Source organism: Callorhinus ursinus, unplaced genomic scaffold (assembly GCF_003265705.2).
Source record: "Callorhinus ursinus isolate GAN/ISIS: 27379988/994484 unplaced genomic scaffold, GSC_fseal_2.0 scaffold1, whole genome shotgun sequence".
Lineage (NCBI taxonomy): Eukaryota > Metazoa > Chordata > Mammalia > Carnivora > Otariidae > Callorhinus > Callorhinus ursinus.
In genome coordinates this window covers 79,334,621-79,350,741 of record NW_027397063.1, presented here as the reverse complement: position 1 = coordinate 79,350,741, position 16,121 = coordinate 79,334,621, and the positions used below count along the sequence as shown (strand labels likewise).

The window sequence follows — 16,121 nt, the reverse complement described above, 5'->3', positions numbered from 1 at the left end:
AGAAAAATACTACCTACTAGTATTTTTGTTACCTTTTATTGTGAAAATTTTCATACATACAGAAAACATTTTAAAAACTGTACAGGAAGTATTCACATGGCCACCACTAGGATTTAGAATTAACATTTCCTTCTATTTGTCTTACCATTCTCCCAACTGATCTTAACTTCTGAAGCATTTCAAAATGAGCTGCAGGTCCATATACGTTCCCCATATACACTTCAGCTTCTCTGTTACTAATTACAGCGATGTAATTAATACAGTGTTTCAAAGAAAAAATTTACATAAAATACAATGGATAGATATTAGGCTTACCACTCAATGATATACTCAAGTAACCCAAATACCTAACAGGACACAGGGCATTACCATCACCCTAGAAAGTTCTCATATGCCCATTCCCACTTAATCCCTGTCCCCAGCACCCATGCATCCATTTTTCTAAGCCCTGCCAACCACTTGTTTTTTAAACATTAGTTTTGCCTGCCCCAACCCAACACACAACAGGTAAATTTGCCTTTTTTTAAAGACTTTATTTATTTGACAGAGAGAGACACAGCGAGAGAGGGAACACAAGCAGAGGGAGTGGGAGAGGGGGAAGCAGGCTTCCCGCCGAGCAAGGAGCCCAATGCGGGGCTCGATCCCAGGACGCTGGGACCATGACCTGAGCCGAAGGCAGACACCTGACTGAGCCACCCAGGCGCCCCAAATTTGCCTGTTTTTAGGACATCATAGAAAAAGAATCATCATTCTGCCCCAGTTTTTTTTTTAAGATTTTATTTATTTATTTGAGAGAGTGAGAATGAGAGAGAGAGAGAGAGAGAGAGCACATGAGAGGGGGGAGGGTCAGAGGGAGAAGCAGACTCCCTGCCGAGCAGGGAGCCCGATGCGGAACTCGAGATCCCGGGACGCCAGGGTCATGACCTGAGCCGAAGGCAGTCGCTTAACCAACTGAGCCACCCAGGCGCCCCATTCTGCCCCAGTTTTACAAAAGGCTATGTTCACTCAGCATTCTGTTTCAGAACTTACTCCAAGTTGCTGCAGGTATCAAGACTTTGTTCCTCTCTACTGCTCAGCAGTATTGTGTTGTATGTACAAAAGTTATCTATTTTCTTGACAGACATCTGAACTGTTTCCAGTGTAGGGGTCAGCCACATATTTGGCAGAGTTTCTACACAGAATCTGGTATTCCACCACTGTGGTTCTTTCTTTTCTGGGATTTCCTCCCTCTTCCTCCTGCTGGACTCCCATCACTCTACAGCAACTGTGGTATTTCTGAATTTGATCTGATTCCTCAAGCCAGTAGACTGCAAACAAGCCAAGAGGAGCCCGCCTGAAGCAAAACACCAGCAAGAGGAGAAACTCACCCCAGGGCCATTCCCTTTTTTTTTTAAGAAACCACTTCAAGTCCAGTTCCTACTTGTTTGTTTGCTCTACAGTGTCCACATGTTTTTCCACATATTGTCCAGTGACTGTGCTCACACTCCAGGAGGAGCCACTATTTCATTTTTAAAATTATAACTCCCTATTTTTCCACTTCAAAAAAAAACTATAATCGACAAATCTCTTTGTGGGTTTTTTTTTCCCCCTCCTCAAGAGCTTGACTGATGTAGTCCCTTTCAATCCAAAGAGTCAAGCTAAACCAAGAAAAGGCCTTTGGGAGTGGAAGATGATGAGAGCTGGAGAAGGGAATACTGTAATTCTGTCTAGTCCCAAAGGCATCCCAAGATATGTATGCAGAACACACCCAAAGAAGCCAAGGTTTTGAGAACCTTTGACTTAAGCCACTCTTTGGGTCCCACACTAACCCTGAGGGGTGCATGCAAGGAGGAGGCCCAAAGCAGCACAGCAAAGGCTTTGAACACCGAACTGGCACTGGAGGCTGACACTGCCCGTGCCACAGACAAGGAGAACTAAGCACGAAGATCACCTGTTTGAATTACAAAACAAAGCCCACAACATTCATAAGATACAATTCAAAATTATTAAACATACACAGAATCTGGAAAATCTGACCAATTCTCCAAGGCCAGAATGAGATACCAATCTTGAGATTACCCAGATGTGAGAATTATCAAACAAAAACGTTAAGGTAGCTATTTTAATCCATCCTCCACAAGGTAAAGGTATGTACTTGACAGGAAAGACAGAAGCTCTCAGAAGTACAAAGTATAAAAAGAACTAAATGGAAACTACAATTGGGAAAAATCTAGGGAAAAAAGGATTTGACAAGGTAACAAGTACAAAGGAAAGCAAACGCTAATAACTGATTTCCCAAGAAAGAAAATAACACAGACAAGAAAAATACCTAATTATAATAAAAGAAAAATTTCCTGACATTTTTCTTTAGCACTGAACAGTAAACAAAACACAAAACCTAGACTAAAATGCTTTAAGCCTTATTATTCTATCTCCTCCTGAGCTCCTGTGCAAGCTCTCATGATTCATCCCTGAAAAATATTCTGATTCTCTAGAATTTGTATGATACAGAATTTTAAAGAATGCTGGACTACATGAGGCCATCTGGTTCAAGTCTTGGTTCTGTAACTATGACAAATTTGTATGTGAGATGGCATCACTTCTCTGAGCTGTAATTCCTATTTGTAAAATTAGGACCTACTTAGTGAGGACAACTTACTTAGCTTTATGATGAGTCCCGATGTTAGAGAAGGCAGGTAGTTAGGTTCTAACAGGACACCTGGAGACCAGCGGTGAGGAAGTCCAGCCAGCTGTGGGGAACGTTAGAGGCCTGCTGGGCCACACTCCACATGAAGCCTGATCAAACCAGACCGGCCCAAGATGGCGGATGCCACTATGGGAAACCGCCGACCCAATCAGGAAGAAAATTCAAGAAACCCTGCATCCCTACCCCACGTAATGAATAGTCCACCCCCTAGTTAACAATCCTTAATAAAAGATAGAAACCCAACCCCACCCCAAACCCCACCCCTCCCCGGGGCGTGCAGCCCACTTGCTCCAGTTTCCACCCATCCCAGCTCTCACACCTCCAGAGTGTGTACTTTCACTTTAATCAACTTTTCTTGTTTGTGTCATTTGTTCCCTGTGTTGTGTGTCTGTCCCTGAATTCTTTCTTGTGACAAGAGCCTTTGGTGACACATTAGGAACGGGGTCTGGGTCTCTCCCCCAGTTCACCTGGCAACACCATGATCTAATTTTAGGAATGCTCTGAGTGAGGGTCACTCCTATTTCCCCCGGTCTTAGCATTAGCCAAATGCTTCACTGCTCTGATGACTTGTTTCTGGCAGATAAGGAGAACCTACAGGTCAGGCAGCTATGACTAGCAAGGTCTAGGGCAACACTGTCAACAGATACACAACATAAGCCACAATGCAAACCACATTATGTAATTCTGAATTTCTAGTAGTCACATGAAAAATTTAAAGAGAAACAGGGGGCAATTATTCTAATAATATATTTTACTTAACCCAATATATAACCCAATAAAATACGTATGATATATACATATTTAACCCAAATGTGATCATTTCTTGTAACCAATATTTCAAAATCAAAAGTATATTGTCTTCAAAAACTAGTATGCATTTTATATTTACAGCATACCTCAACTATGACTAGTCATATTTCAAGTGCTCAATATCACACATCACCAGTGGCTACAGTATATACTGCAGGTCTGGATGCGGAGGTGGAAGGGCAAGGGAAGGGGGACACAATGGCAAACAAGGGCCAAGGTGTCTGGATGAGTCACAGAGTACACGTGCGTGCATACGTGCGCGCGCGCGGGCACACACGCACGCTATAGATTGGTGGTGATAAAAAGGTCTGCCCTACATGGCCGGTAGATCAGAGAAAGTTTGATTTTGAAATAAATTTCCATCTCTACTATAAGTAGAGCCCACTCTAAGGAGAAAAAAAAACGTAGATAAATGACTTAACTTATCATTTCAAAATACCTGAATTTAAAGTATTTCTTTTTATGAAAGCTACTGTTTACTTCATCCTATCCACAGCTGTGGGGAAGAAATACCATATAGGGAATATATTAAAAGGCATTATCAAACAAAATACATTTCTCAATTAAATGGTTTTAAAGATTAGTGAAGGAGACACAAAATATACTTCAAAAGTATACAATATTCAAATCAAGTATGTTATTGTGACTTAGTTTCTGAAATTTCAGCCAAAATATCAAATCCTTCCTTTGAATGAAAATAACAAAAAACCTTAAGTAAATTTACAAATACTGAAATCTCTGCGTATTTTTAAAACAGATGTAATTTCTTCTGTTTTGAAAGACAGTGTAACAATTTTATTCCTTAATTGTTTCTCATGCAAAATAAAGGACAAGTGATCTTTTTGAGAACCTAGGGTTCCACCCCAGTTTCATCTTGCCATAGTTCCAATCTTCTCAAAGGTGCAGACATTCTCAACTGTGGAAACAAGACCTGGTTCAGAGCAGACTCTACAATTTATTACCTACGTGATTATAAACAGGAATAATGGATTCCTCATCTATAAAACAGAGATACTAACAAACCCACAGGTTACAAAGACATTTAAATAAGATATTTACTCTCTAACACAGAACATTCACTACACCTTCCATTTCTGTCTGATTTTAATGTACTTTATCATTTTTCAAAAAACTTTTAAATTAATCAAAATGTCTTTCAGTGTCTCCTACACATTTAAATTATTCCTATGTAATCTGTTCTAAATTCACAAACCCTTATGTTCCTAAGTCATTTTTTAAAAGTACCAGATTATAGGGGTGCCTGGGTGGCTCGGTTGGGTAAGCTTCTGACTCCTGATTTTGATTCAGGCCATGATCTCAGGGTCATTAGTTCATGCTCCGCATTGGTTCCGCACTGGCGTGGAGGCTGCTTCAGAGTCTCTCTCTCCTGGAGTCTCCCTCTGCCCCTCCCCCACTCTCACTTGCTTAAGAAAAAAAAGTATTAGATTATAATGAACTCAAAATGATCCCATTAAACGTCTGACTGGAAATAAACATCAAATCAGACTGTCCTTTATATAATATAGTGAAATAAAAACTATAGTGTCTTTTTCTTTTTTAAAAAGATCCTCCTTATAGGAGGAAAACAGTAATCACAGGGAAGGAGAGAAAACAGTCATTGTGAACGATCTCTGTTCCAATGAACCAAGGGAAAACAATCAAAAGATATGACTGAAAGCACTGGCTTAAAAGGGCAGAACATGGAGAGGAGAACAAACAGTGCCTACTAAAACCAAAACTTCCTGTCTTTTACATACCAAACTTTACTAAGTTAATTTCTTTTGGGAGCAAAAAATTAAAAGTAACAAAAAAATGCATTACTATGCACTAGAAAGATACATAGATTAATGAAAGGAAGGAGGAATGGAAAAGAAGAGAGACTCCTCCTAATGGTTTCATTACACCCAAGAAACTTGCAATGGCCTGTAGTTTCAAATTTTATGGCAATATTGCTAATATGAAAGCATGTGGCCCAACCCTTAATGTGTTAGAATCTAGTAAGACTGAATTTAACAAGTCTGGGCAGTTTGAAAAGTTGGAAATAGTTCATAAAAAAATCAGGGATAGGACACTTTTTAACATTATTCCATCAACCACCCATCCTTCTAACCTTTATGTGGGTTTTAAATTCTTGCTTTCTCCCTATTCTGGGTTCCTTGAGATAAGAAGAGAGCTAGGTTTTGTTTCTGGTTGCATGGTGCCTATATTAAGAGCTTATGGAAGCAACACCAAAATTATGTGAAGCATGAAGGTAAAATTTTAAATAACAAGAGCAACCCACTATAACAAGTTCTACTACAACATTTAATATAAGGCTTAAATCCATGTAAGAATCCAAGCTTTCTTTGACTTTCAGATGATAGATAATCACAATCTTTCAGGTCCCATTTTAGTTATATAAGCCTCACATCACGTAACAATCATCCAGCGGTAAAGATACAGGGGGTCAATTCCAACATTTGTGTGCTCTGCTTTTCTGAATTACCTTTTTTTGTTTTTAATAAAAGATAAACCATACATTTTCAAAGAGACAACTGCTCAGACATATACAAAAGCATAAGCCCTTTTGAAAGAAATTGAGCCTGTATGTGTTTTCAGCTTCATCCATTAAGGGGGGGGTGGGGGGGGAGATACCCTAAAGACTTAAGAGTTTTTCAATGCAACCATTTTACTACTGATTTGAAAATTAGTTCTCCATAGGCATAAATTCCCAACCAAAAGAAAATACTTCACACAATGCCATCTATATGGTAATGCTATTCTTTTTTCACATTTAATTATGCCACTTCAAAATCACAGGACAGTGAAAGATGATAAATAAGGACAATGAACTTTTCTACAATGAAAAGAACAAATTTACAGATGATATGACTAAAAAGTAGATAGTAAAGGCCGGGGCGCCTGGGTGGCTCAGTCTTAATTAAGCATCTGCCTTTGGCTCAGGTCATGATCCCAGGGTCCTGGGATTGAGTCCCGCATTGCGGCTCCTTGCTCAGCGGGGAGCCTGCTTCTCCCTCTCCCTCTGCTGCTCCCCCCGACTGTGTGCTCTCTCTCACACACAAGTAAATAAATAAAATCTTTTAAGTAAAAAAAAGTAGATAGTAAAAGGGAACAGATCACTGCTTCTTGGGAGCAACTTCTTGGGATGGTCACAATTCTTTGGGGCCTTATCTTCAATCTAGCAAGCCGTAACTTATATCAGTTCTCTTAGGACAATCAAGTTCTAGGAGAATAGATATTGACAAAATACACTAAACAATGTAAGAATGAGAAGAATGATTTCCTAATTTATACTGAGAAATGTAACTGCAGCCTGGAATATTCACTGATGCAACAGACGCCAGCGGCACCCAGTCGACAACTCCTCACCACTCAACTTTCCTGAGGAAGTAAGCAGCCTCTTTGTACAAACCCCTGAGGGTCATCTCTGGCCAAAGGTTAGGTCAGGGAGGAGTTGCTGAGGAGCTGATGTCCTCCCCACCCCAGAGCATAACTCCACCAATGCGGAATGGGAGTTGGTAGACAAATTACTCCAGCTTCATTGCCGCTGGAGTGCAACAACTCAGAGGCATGTTCTAGTCTGTCTCCAGAGGTACCCACAGGGTGTGGGCCCCAAATGCCCACAACATGACCCACTCTTTAAGGCATCTGTCCTGCCTCTTTATGTCTTCTTACTTCCCCACCATTCCCCACGCCCACAGGAACTTTCTGGGTTCACTTTTCAAGTAAAATAGTTTTATCAAGGGTCTGATTCCATTGAAATCAAATCTAAGACAACTGGTCAGCATGGTTCTTAGTAGGAAAATCTTACTGTTAAGCTAAATTAATTTTAAGAAGTTGTGGGATGACTACAGAATCAGAACAAGAGAAAATAGGAGGTCTGAAGGACTGGTCAAAAGAATTGACAGATTTTCTTGAAAATAAGTATCTTTTGAACAGTTCAAAGAAAAAGATACACAAACAGTTCTAAAACATACAAAATGATGCAAATCAGAACTATAGTGAGATACCATTTCTCGTCTATCAGATTAAAAATACACACACACACACCCCCACCCTAAAAGTTCTGACTATACACTGTCTGCAAGTGAGTAAACAGGCAACCGCATACATTGCTGGAAGGAATATAAGATGCCATAATGTTTAAGGGAATTTGGCAAATTGCCTAAAAAAATAACATGGATATTTATGATCACATCTACAACTCGCATTCTTGAAACAGAATGGTACATCCATATAATGGACTATCACACAGCCATGAAAAGGAATGAGGACTATACAGCACTATAAGATGATCTCCAATATAAGTATGTACATGGGTTTGCTTATATTTTTTTAAACTAGCACTATAGATAAAAACCAGTTATCTAGAAGGGGAGTAAGAAAATAAAAATGTATCTTACTTTGAAGTAACATAAACGTTTTATATATAATACAGAACAAATCTAAATCAAAATATTTAAATTCTAAATACTAAAAATAAAATGAAATAAACAGACGTGACTATGTAACAAGATGGCAGAAAAATCATACAAGTGGATTTACTTCAAGTACTGTAAAAACGATACTTTGACTGTAAGCCTCAGTGGGACATAGGCCAAAAAAGCAATTTTTAGGAATCATGTTAGTGGTACTGGTTTAAGTAGAGAAATATATATTAAAATAAAAATCAATATTATATATAACAGTTCTATATGATTTTATAAATTTATCTTGTATGTTTCACTTATATATTCTATATTTTATATTTTAATAATACATTTATGCTATTTTCTATTACATTTATATCTAATAATACATATTATAAAATATAAAAAAGTTTATGTAAAAGCCAACTTAAAAAGTCTCCTTGGCCAAGCCCATTTGAGCATCAAAATAATAAAAACTGCAATGCAATAAACATAAAATATTTAAATCTACAAGCTCAATGACACTTAAAACCCTTGATATAATTAGGATACCAACATCTTGCATGTTCTCATTGAAATAAGAGATCTAAGCAGTGGTCAACAGTCACCTAATATCACAGAGACAAATATGTACGTCTTAAGGACCTCCTTATGAAATATTCTGTCACCCTGACACCACAAAATAAAGTAAGAAAAACCTGAATTAGATTAAGCTCTTAGATATAACTACTGATTTGCAAAAAAAAGCACAAGGGAAAGAGAAGCTTTTTACTATAGGGATGCAATTAAAACACAGAATGAGGAAACCTCACATGGCAAATAAATTAAAAGGGAAAAAATGCAGTAAGTAAAGAGGTAGAAGAGTAAGATGCACATACCAACCAAATATAATGTATGGATTTTGTAGAAACACTGTTTATGAGCAAATGAGGAAAACTAAACTAAACGGCTATTTAGTGATATTAAGAAATTATTGTCATAATCTCATATCCATTAGAATGTTCACTACCAAGAAAGGAAGGAAGGAAAGAAGAAAGGGAGGGAGGGGAGAAAGAGAACACCACAGAAAATAACAAGTGTTGGAAAGAATGCAGAGAAAAATCAGAACCCCTGTGTACTTTTGGTGGGAATGGAAAATGGTGCAGCCACTCTGGAAAACCATATGGAGGTTCCCATATGATCCAGGAGTCTCATTTCTGGGTATATACCCAAAAGAAGTAAAAGCAGAATCTTGAAGAGATATTTGCACACACATGTTCAATGCAGCATTATTCACAAAAGCCAAAGATGGAAGCAACCTAAATGTTCAATGACGAATGAATAAAGAAAATATGGTATATGCATATAATGGAACAGTCAACCTTTAAAAAGAAGGATATCCTGTCACATGCTACATGCCACAAAATTGATGAACCTAGAGGACATTATGCTAGGTAAGCCAGTCACAAAAGACAAAGACAAATACTGTATGATTCCACTTATACTGTAGAGAGTAGCTAACATCAAACTCCTAAAGCCAAAAAGTAAAGTAAAATAATTGTTGCCCGCTACGGCTAAGAGGGGGAAACGGGAGGTTTCTGTTCAATGGGTATCAGTAAGATGAAAAAGTTCTAGAGAACTCTTGTACAACAATGTGAATACAGTTTACACTTACATGTACGAACTGTGCACTTAAAAATATTTAAGACAAATTTTTGTTTTTTTACTACAATTTTTCAAAAGTATATTTAAATCCCTTTTCAATAAAAAATTACTGTCAATTTTTAAAGTGTGACAATGGTATTATATGTATTTTTAAGTAGTATCTTACATAGATACATACTAAAATATTTATGAATGAGGGGTGCCTGGGTGGCTCAGTTGTTGGGCATCTGCCTTCAGCTCAGGTCATGATACCAGGGTCCTGGGATCGAGCCCCACATCAGGCTCCCTGCTCAGCGGGAAGCCTGCTTCTCCCTCTCCCATTCCCCCTGCTTGTGTTCCCTCTCTCGCTGTGTCTCTCTCTGTCAAAAAAATAAATAAAATCTTCAAAAAAAAAATATTTATGAATGAAATCATGTGATACATGTATTGGCTCCAAAATAACTGGGGGAAGGAGGTAGAAGGAGACATGGAACAACGTGGTTAAAGATGACAAAAATCGTGACTACTGCAACTGGGTGAGAGGTCACTATGCTATTCTGTCTTCTTCAGTGTACGTTTGAAAACGTGCACAATAAAAAGTTAAAATAATAATACACACTTGCTGGCCAATGGGTTCTATTAATACAATGAGATATTTACAGAAAAGAGTATGCAACATTTATTTAGGAAAGTAGCTGTAAATCATAATGATGTAAGGTGCAATTAGAGTTAAAATTACTTGTACCTAGGTAAGTGAAGAGTAAGCTAAAAAGAATAATACGAATCCTTCATCCTTATATCACAAAAGTTGAGGGTGGGGGTGGCAGAGGTAAGTTGTACATTCCCACAAAGCATTCCTTTATAGCATCTTCAGGGGAAAAAAATACAAGATACTACACAGCACAGGTTTCACTAAAAACTTGGGCATTTCTCAGGTTCAAGAGAAAACTATCACTGTGAACCAATACCTGTAAGTGCATTAGCACATCATGCAAATGTATACAAATGGCTGTGGGGTCCTCAGCTAGACCACAAGCAAGTGTGTTGTGATCTTGGCCTTCTTTATCTCTAACACTAACACTTATTTAGAACCAACATAAATGAACATAAATTTCTGTGCTCATGACTTAAAAATGATTTCAGGACTTCTCAACAAAACTGACAGATGAGTTGAAAATAATCTGATTTGAAATACAGTCTAAGAGCTGTTCCAAAAACAACACAATGTATAGTCTCTGTGAGGGGCACACTGAAAAATTCACCTGAAGATAAGCACTTAGAAGAGAGAACCACTTGCACAGCACCTGCACTTCAGATACCCAAGAAGCCTGCACAATGGATTCTCAAGGGGGACATGCCATAGATTAAGGCTCCAACAATCAAGAAAACCAACGGGTTTCAAATGTGAACTTCAAACATAAAGCCAAGGGCAGGTAATCCAAATGATGGAGTTGATTTACCACAGAGCTGTTTCTTGCATGAGAAACTGTAATGTTCCAAAGGAAACTGCAGATTTAACAATGGTTAACGAGTCACCCAAGCACCTTAAAGAACCCAGCAAGTGTCTCATAAATTAATGAAGAACCATGGATCCTTCATGCTAGGTTAAAGCCGTACAAAAAATTCTTATTTTCTTCAACATTCCCCATTAACTGCTGAGAGAAGGAACAGGGAGAGGAAATCTTCCTCTTAAACAACATACTGACAAGTCCATCTTTAAAATGAATCATTTCCTAGGAATATGTTCACAGGTAACTCATCTCACCCACCTATCCTGGTTCTAGTTAATTTTTAGTAGCTTTTATTTCAGACTGATGCATCTACTATTTCCCACCAAATTCTATGAGCCTTTATCAGTTTCTATAGCTACTTGATTCAATGTTTAAAACAAAAATTTGAGGGGCACCTGGGTGGCTCAGTCAGTTAAGCGGCTGCCTTCGGCTCAGGTCATGATCCCAGGGTCCTGGGATCAAGCCCCGCATCAGGCTCCCTGCTCAGCAAGAGCCTGCTTCTCCCTCTCCCTGCCGCTCTGCCTACTTGTGCTATCTCTCTGTCAAATAAATAAATAATATCTTTTTAAAAAAATAAAATAAAAATTTTAATAATGTGCTACAGAAAATATTTTGAAATAGATTGTCATTAAGTAATTAATTCTAAAAAACCCAAAAGGTAAAAATCTATTCTTCTACATTTATTGAACTCTAAAATACATACCAATACCATTTAGGTAAGAAATTATATTTTGTATGGGAGAATCATTCTGATTTTAGTAAACAGTAATGAGATCACTTAGCCTACAGTGAGAATAAACTTGAGAAATCTGTCCGATTTTATCATCTAATTTTACAAGAGTTTTTGCCAAAAGTCAACCAAGACATAGGCAGAAAAGAAAGCAAATCTCAACTCCTACAGAGTGGCTTTTGTGCTGTATAACATAGTTCACAGATTGTTATTCCACACAGAAAGGTTTCTAAAATGATCTTTTTAAATAGTAAGAATGGTTCTCCTGAAAATCGTTCACTCTCTAAAAACAGGTAAAATTTTAGCCATTTAATTGCCCATTATCTATAAATATTAAGATAAATACAATATGCAAAAAGACTATTTTAGTAAGATGACTGACAAAAACACAAAGAGCTATTATTGAACCTAAGCTTCAGTTTAACAAGAAAATTGTACTCACAAAATAGAGCCCACTTGTTAAAATACAAGATCATTGCTATATAATACTTTTCATCCTGGCAACCATAGTCAAGAGGTTATAAAATCTATGGATAATGGAAATCTGCAAACTATGGGTTCACCCTTTTCTTTTTTAATTAAATAATCAAAAAATTAATTTAAGTGCCTTACATTACACATATTTTTTAAAACATTTCTTTACTCCAAGACATAGATGTATTTTGTCAAACTGTGAGAAACTTTAAAAATTCTTGATAGATGCTTACAAATAAGAGAATAATCAAAAGACCAATTAAAACACTAGCATTGGGAGTGGGAGGGATTCTTACCATTGGCAGTGCATTGATGTGGGGATGTGCAATTGAATATCCGGTACCGCCAATCACAAGTTGCTGATGCTGAGAAAAAGGAAAGTAAAATATTCAGTGTGCCCTAAAACAAGTTCAGCTTAAGAAATTTCCCATACCAAATTTTCATGTCTCAAATTCTATGTACGTCTGTAAGGTCCCCATCACCAGTGATTATCCTTCTGTCCCTCAACCACTGTCATCATGAACAACAGCAGCAACTTTTGAGTAGTATGTGGCAGGCACTGAATCTTTACAACATTCCTAAAAGGCTGACACAATGAACAAAATCAGACTGGAAGAGATGAATTTGCACAAAGTGTACACTCACCCCCATTCAACTTAACTTGTGCAACTACTACTGCAACAGGGCCCAGGATAGTGTGCTCATAATCTAGGCTCATGAGCCATAAAGACTGGTATCAACTGATCTTCTACATATTCTGTTTAACAAAGACAAATGCATGATTGGTTTCAAGGTTCATCTCTTCAGAGTTTACGTTTTACAGAGTTTACCCAGTCATCTGAATTGCTAAGCAACAGCACATTATTTTCTGTGAGCCTTCTGTGTCAATATATGAGGTGTTTTTCGCACACCCTGTCACGGTAGCGGCTCTCGGGTGGAATGCTGACCACGGCAGATTCTCCCAGGTGCTGGGCTCTAGCACAATTTCACGCGAGAGGGCAAGCGGATGCCACAGAAAGAAAGCAGGAACTTTACCTTCTACATCTCACTGGTGAATTTAGTCAGTAAACACTAAAAAGATAACTAAGCAAATACACTGAATAACTAGAGAAAGAATTTAATCCCTTGAAGTTTGCTCCTCTCTGATCTTATCTTTAATTGACTAGAACTCTCATTTGAGCTCACTGCCAATTCCATGGCCATACTAAACCTCAGTGCTACTATAGCACTTCCAGGTAGGCAAGTTATAATACCTAGGAATTAAATAGTATTTATTAAACATGGCACACATTTACTGAAATTATAGGTAGCTCCATCAACACACAATATCCCACCAGTCACTGGTGCTTCAAGACACTGGAGCAAGTACCAAGGTGTTTTGGCATGAGACACTTGTGAACTAGTTGGTAGACCCTTTCTAACACCTACCGGAGAAATGTTCTACAGACATCATGATCGAGTCCAAACAAATTACCACTAGGCTCTGTTTACCTCTGGGTTATCTGTTACAAACATCAATTGTTCTATCACAAAGATTGAGAATTTTTGAGTTATAAGCTATATAGGGCTATTTGTTATCCAAAAACTGGCAGAGTACCCTTATCAGAGAAAAGTTCTGGCATACATTCATTCTACTTATTTATAAATAATTAACATGTGCTACTGAATCACATACATTTTAAAAACACAGAAAAGTAAAAAAAAAAAAAAAAAGAGAGAGAGAGAGAGAGATGTGTGCCTATATGTCAAATGTCCTTCTTGAAAATCTCTCATAATTTTAACCATCTTCTAAAATTATTAGATCGTGGCAGGTGAAAAGCTCATTCCAGTAGTTTAAGTATCAACTCTACCATTATCTTGTTTCCTAATCCTAGTCACGTTTCTTATATTCACATTTTTGCTTTTATAGAAATCTTTAAATTATTAGTCTGTTTTGTGGGATCTGGTTGAAAGTAGATAATATAAGCCATAAATCTACATGATCAAACACAGGTAAACTTATAAAAGTAAGCTCAGACACATGGCGATTCCCAGAAACGGAGTGAAGTACTGGGATGGCCGCTGCTGCTCGGCGGGGCTTCCACTCTTCCAGATCCCTTTATGTGCCACCTTAGACAGGACTTTCTGACATCAGACAGAATAAGGGTACAAATTTGAACCCCTATGTTAAATATTAATATTTAATTTTTAAGATTTAAAAATGAACATAAATAGACTACTAGAGCCGTGTACCCAAATGGATACTTGTTTTCACTACTAGAGTGTATGCACACATACCACACAGAAACTCACACAAATCTATCTTTGGAAAATTCTAAATTAGATCATTCAAGTTGCTAGTCTTTCTGTTCCTCCTCTGCTTGATTCTCTTCTCTTACTTTTCTGTGATTAATGAGTCTTACTTTCATCACTCTCATACAGGTCTTTAATCTCCATTTTCTCCGATTATCCTTTCTCTACTTTTATTTTCTTCATTGACTGACTTAGCTTTTCCTTCTAGAGTATACCTTCTTAAGGGAAAGGGTGATAATAGTAACTTAATAAACATTTAAGTAGTTAAATAAATATCTCATTCTAGGATTTGAAGGGAAAATAAATAAGTGGAAAACAATATGTCAACAGGTATGCCCATTTGCACATACAATACTATCTGAAAAATTGAGGAATTACCTTTTTTAAAAAATTTTCTTTATTCCAGAGAAAGAGAGATTGAGTAGGGGGAGGGACAGAGGGAGAGAATCTCCAGTAGACTCCCCGCTGAGCATGGAGCCCGACGTGGGACTCCATCTCACCACCCTGAGATCATGACCTGAGCTGAAACCAAGAGTCAGACACTTAATTGACTGAGCCACCCAGTCACCCCAAAACAGAGGGATCTTGAAAATATACATATATACGTGTATATATATATATATATATATGATATGATATGATAATATATATGTTGGGCCATATTTTGGTTTCTACATTAGCTGTTTTCCTAGTCAACTCATCTAGCCATGCCCTGGTCATTTTGGAGTGCATTTATAAAGCAATCACATAATTCTTCAGCTTATGAAATGGATTATCTGAATTTTAAGATAGAATTATATATATTCTACAAAAGAATTACAAAAATCTAAGGTGTATTTAAGATAATCTGACAGAATGTATATTAAAACTATTTGTACTGAAGTAATTCAAGTTGTCCAAAAAAAACCAAAATGTGTATCCATTACACTTGCCTTTATAATTTCACTTGCCCCACATCTCCTACTCTTACCATAGCATGTCACCGGAAGTCCCTCTGTTTTCTGCACACTTCTGCTGCCATAACATTACTCATTCATCTACCAGATATTTCCTTCTACTATCATTCTGGCCACAAATCTAGCCCATCTCTTTCAAGGTTCAGCCCAAATCAGCTTCCTCCCTTGATTATTTACCCCACTACTCACTGAGACACATATGAACCTCCTTTATTACAACTGTGTAGTGCCTCATTCTCTTATCATGCCTCCCCTACCAAACTTCTTGAGACCAGGGACTTATTTGTTCACCTTACTGTACCACAAAAGACCTAAGAATAGTGAAGAGAAAATACACAGTTCTTAAGACCCATAAGTTGAGGGGCGCCTGGGTGGCTCAGTTGGTTAAGCGACTGCCTTCGGCTCAGGTCATGATCCTGGAGTCCCAGGATCGAGTCCCACATCAGGCTTCCTGCTCAGCAGGGAGTCTGCTTCTCCCTGTGACCCTCTTCCCTCTCGTGCTTTCTATCTCTCATTCTCTCTCTCAAATAAATAAATAAAATCTTTAAAAAAAAAAAAAAAAAGACCCATAAGTTGACTAAGTATTACATTATTCATGATATAATGTGGGAATAGGTACATACATATGTG

General features: G+C 37.7%; 1 protein-coding gene across 12 annotated transcripts in view; it reads right to left on the bottom strand.

The window, feature by feature from the left end:
• Nucleotides 1–16,121, bottom strand: part of TBL1XR1 (TBL1X/Y related 1) — a 173,331-nt gene that overhangs the window by 75,809 nt on the left and 81,401 nt on the right. For 10 of the 12 annotated variants that reach the window (XM_025878598.1, XM_073897046.1, XM_025878604.2 and 7 more), the window contains one exon: nucleotides 12,540–12,608. The exons of the other annotated variants lie outside the window; for them this stretch is intronic. The gene's annotated coding sequence lies outside the window, so the exon portion shown is untranslated. The remainder of the gene's footprint in view (nucleotides 1–12,539; nucleotides 12,609–16,121) is intronic. 12 annotated transcript variants of the gene reach the window in all.